The sequence below is a fragment of the Dermacentor andersoni genome, chromosome 4 (assembly GCF_023375885.2).
Source record: "Dermacentor andersoni chromosome 4, qqDerAnde1_hic_scaffold, whole genome shotgun sequence".
NCBI lineage: Eukaryota > Metazoa > Arthropoda > Arachnida > Ixodida > Ixodidae > Dermacentor > Dermacentor andersoni.
In genome coordinates, this window is record NC_092817.1 from 59019334 (window position 1) to 59024327 (window position 4994).

The window sequence follows — 4994 nt, forward strand, 5'->3', positions numbered from 1 at the left end:
ATAGGGCGGGGATGCCCGATTGAAATCGGGGAGCGATAAGCGGATAGCGTCGCCATCTATATGCGTGGGACGTGCTTGCGCAATACTCATTGTAAGGTTCGTGTGCACTTGCGTGTTGTTTGTGCGTGCAATCATTTTCTGTAATCGCCACCGCGACCAACCCTGTTTAAAGCTGGAGCAAAGAAAAACAAAGAAAAAGACATGAACACATATTTCTTGCCGGGATTGTTAATTGTTTACCGTCTCTTGCGCAAGTCATGAAAAATGTGTTTCATTCAACTTGACCAGCTGGGAAAGTGGGATTTTTCTTTTTTCTGGAGCCCTGGGTTTTTGCGAAATTTGTTAATACCGTAGTGATGACCTCGTCCAACACTCTGTTTTTTTAAATAATTGTTATGATGATGGGTTTTGAAAATTGAACAAGTTACTTGACGGTGTTGTTTATTGGACTCTTTTGGGCGGTGACCCGCCGCGGTGGCTTATGCGGCTTTGGTGTTGCGCTGCTATAGGCACGAGGTTACGGGATCGAATCCCGGCCGCGGCGGCCGCATTTCGATGGGAGGGAAATGCAAGAACGCCCGTGTCTCTTGCATTGGGGGCACGTTAAAGATCCCCTGGTGGTCAAAATTAATTCAGCGTCCTCCATTACAGCGTGCCTCATAATCAAATCGTGGTTCTGACACGTAAAACATCAGAATTCAATTCTTTTGGGCGGTATATCCTCTTGTGAGTCTTTGTACGCTGCACATTGGCTTCGAACCAACTTCATATACGAGCCAGGTGATATTTTGCCAGACGACACGGTTCAGCTGACGGGAACTGTCTCATAGGTGGACAGTGGTAATAGGAAGCGGCAAGTGCCCTCGTAGCACGGAATGAGTTTTTCTGACAGGCCCATTTGGAGGCAAGAGGAGTAAAGGAGCTTCGAAAGGACGGTATGTTGGGCACGTTAGTATTCCATACTGAAACTATTGATAAGCGCTAGTCCGTGTACCTTTCATGTGTAGTTCATGCCGCTTCGCGCTGTCAATAGTTTCGGCACGAAAGGAGCACGATTAAACCTAATGAAAAGCGTAAGTGATGGTGCCAGTGATAGTAATTGCGTTTTTTAGTTTCTTGGGATGCCAACAGACGAGTACAGGCAAGCTTCCGCGGGTGGTCGAGGCACTTTCCTTTGCTAGTGCCTCGAGCAGCGAGGCACTAGCAGAGGAAAGTGGAGCGTCCGCGAACAATGCAGTGTCGTGACCGAACCACAGATAAAACAGAAGAATAACCGGCAGTTTCGAGGCGGGAAGAAATATAAGCGAAGAATTATAAGACCATTGTTCCACTCACGGCAATCTGGCGAAACGTACTTTGCTGCACTCGTGCTTGTGTCTGTCGTTTCCTACTCCTCGTTTCAAGTGGTGCACAAATAACATTTATCATGAACTGTTACCAACTAGCCCAACACAGTACCCTTCCAAGGTATTTAGCATGTCACCGATGGTCCGGTTCAGTCACTCAGTCACGCCGTAGGTCTGAGGATGGTATTGGGGGCGAGCTCCACCACTGGAAAAGCTGGCGCCACCGTCGGTGTGACGTGGCATGAGGGATCACGTGGATGCAGTGGCCGCGTCGGTTGCTTCGGAAGCGCCGAAGCGAGCTGAAAACGAAAGTTTAAAGTCCCACCTGCGCCGCAGTTCTGATTAAGTGGCGAGGCTTTCCCGCTTTGGGTGTCTGTTTGACAACATTTGAAAGCACTATAATAGGCAGTGGCTGCCTTTAGAGGCGTGCAGCATGGTAGGCTGCTGCTCGATGCTGCAGTGCCGGGCGTACGCAACGGAGATCGGTGTCAGCCTTATTTACACGTAGCCGCAGGACAAGAAGCTGCGTGAAGCTTCGCTCGCAAAACTTAGAACCGGCAGACAGCCATCGGCTACAACTCGATTGTGAGATTTCTAATACGGCGTAGGGGTTGCGATGTTCGGTGAGTAGCAGAAAGCGAGCGCTGAGACGCTCGCCCGCGCGCGCTGCTCGGCTAATGTCATGAAGTTTTGGCCTATGACCTTTTTTAATGCTAGATACTGGCAAGATCACAGTAATGGAAAGGGAACCATAAAAAGAGGCATGACATATGCTCACCCTTGTGCAGCACCAAACAATGCAATGTACTGGATTAAATAAACGAAGCAGCGGAAATTGCTCGCTGAGAAGACCGATAAACATACGGCGCGAGGCAACTTGAAAAATAATGATATTTAAACGTCCAGGACCCTAGAAAAAAAAAAAAGATTGAATCATTGCGACGGGACATACGAAGTCGCCCTGGTAGGTGTCGAAGTCCGTAGTTATACCAAAATTATTTTTGAACAGCTCTGATAGCGTACACGCAACACTGGTTGGTTGTGTGCTGTCGAATGCTCATATGCTGCTCCCTAAAGCTCAGGGCCCGATGCGAACACACTCGCAGCGAAAGGGAAGCATTGTGCGCGTACATTGATACAGGCGCACAGTCGGTCACCGCGAACCCTTGTGATCGCTGCATTGAGGCCTCATTCTGTTATACTCCATTTAGTTATACAGCCCACTATAAGAACATATTTCACATAGTTTGCTCACAGCGTTTGCCTACCTTTCACGCAAGAGGTCGGTTTGGGAGGCTCCATCGCGGCGATCGCGCGCAGTGGCGTTCACTGTACGTATTCGGTAAAGAGATAACGTCTGTAAACCATTCTGTACTTTCAGCTTGCCCAAGATTGTTATTTCTACAGTAAAATACTTCCCTCGTTTTGAGAGCACTCACAGAAATGTCCAGGAAGGCTGCAGCGTGGTGTTTTTATTGAGCGCCGTAAGCGGAACCTGTGAGGAGCGCGCCGCGTTATCCCTCATACTACGCAAGGGAGCCGCTTCCGACAGATGGCGACTCCGTAAGTCCTCGCCCCCAATAGGAGGTAGTGAGCATTGTGCTTGGCAGAGCAAAAGTGCAAGATGTCGGAGGTGACTTGAGTGCTACTCGGCCCATGAGTATCATGTCGTTGGGCACCGTGCGCTGAAATGACGTCATAGAGGAGGAAATCCGCGACGTCGGTTGCACAGCTGGTCGGAAGCTCTCGGGTAATAGCGTAGCGCGTCGCGTAACCAGTAGCCACAGCAATCCAACTGTCGCCGGTTCTGGACTCGGGCAATGGACCGAGAAGATCTAAACCTCGTCGAAAGAATGGCTCTATTGGAATAGTGATGGGTTGAAGATATCCGGCAGGGAGCGCCGCTGTTTTTATTTTTTTTTATTTTGACACGGCTCGCAGGCAGCAACGTATCGTCGTACGAAACGAGCGAGGCCGGGCCAGTAGAAGCGACGGCGGACACGGTCGTAGGTGCGAGTGACCCCAAGGTGTCCTGCAGATCAGCGTGAATTTGCCTGCTCGGCCTGCCTTGTAGTTGGCGTGTTTTTTCAAGGATTTCCTAGTTAACATAGCCCAGCGAGACTGTGCCGTTTTCGTCTTCACCTCAGCGTAACACTAGCTAAGGTAACGTACACCTTATGTCACCTTGGCACACTCATTCTGCGGGATTGACCAAGGAGGGGCGTGTACCAATATCCCATATGCCGCGTCGACATTGACTGTGCGGGCACACACTCAGAGGCACAAATCGTCTACTAGAACAGACAGTAGCCATGAGCGAGTTTTCTATACCCAGTGGCCTATGTTACACACATACCCAGTGGCCTATGCTGTCTGCCCGTCAAGACTGTCTACCAGCTTGGTCCAGGCAGTGGCCCAAGCTAGTAGACAACCTGGGTCACTCGACGAAATAAGTTTGATGTACGCATGCCACAAAGTCGGAAAAAGTTTCCGAAGGATGCTAAACGCATAAAGAAAGTGTTCACCTTTGTAACATACTAGTCGATCATGATAACTTACATGAGAAGCGTTTACGTCCTTGAGCTGTTTCCGGGTCTCAGGGGAAAATTTTGGACGCTAGATTGTTAGTTATTAATTTCTTAACGCTTTCATCAAAACGTAAATGAACAATGAGACTTGTTATAAATGAAATTGCGCTGCCTGTGACTTTCAAAGGTAAAAGTATTTCTATGAGACCATGGTCGATTTTTTTTTTCTTCTTCAAAGGCAAAGTTTAGTCATTCAGCCGTTAAAAAATGCCTAGCACATAAAAGAAACTATGCAACAGGAAGTCCCAGGGAAGCATACGCTTTAAGGGCATTTACCTCGCTTAATACTTATGTACTGTCACGTTGTAGCGACGGTACCTGCCGTGGTTGCTCAGTGGCTATGGTGTTAGGCTGCTGAGCACAAGGTCGCGGGATCGTATCCCGGCCACGGCGGCCGCATTTCGATGGGGGCGAAATGCGAAAACACCCGTGTACTTAGATGTAGGCGCACGTTAAAGAAACCCAGGTAGTCCAAATTTCCGGAGTCCTCCACTACGGCGTGCCTCATAATCAGAACGTGGTTTTGGCACGTAAAACCCCATAATTTAATTTAATTTTTTTTGTAGCGATGGTGAAGGACACCATATAGCAAGACTGTGAATTACGAAACTAACTTTTATTTGGGCGAACCTGTGCCCACACAAAAGGAAGTGACACTCGAAGCGAAACGACAGCGGCAGGCACCGTCGGCGATCATCGAAATCTTATCTGCGAGTCAAGTGCGTCGCCTTTTATACATTACTCGTGCAAGGTTCCAGTGCCCGCGCGCCTTCCAGGATACTCAATTAGTATCGCGCATGCAATCTGATTACACAAGCCGAACATACACAACAGATAGAATCAGCGATAACATTCGAGTAAGTTCCAATCACGCAGGTGCGTCTTGCGCTGAGCGATAACTTTCAAGTGGTTAGCGGGTGAAATGCAGTTCCTGATAAAAGTACACGTGTCAATATCATATCGTAAGCGATGGCTGGTCCTCCACAGATATCGCAACACGCTGCTGATCCGCAGCTGTTTACCGCAACTCAGTACCAATTGTTTCATTCAACCGGCGCAA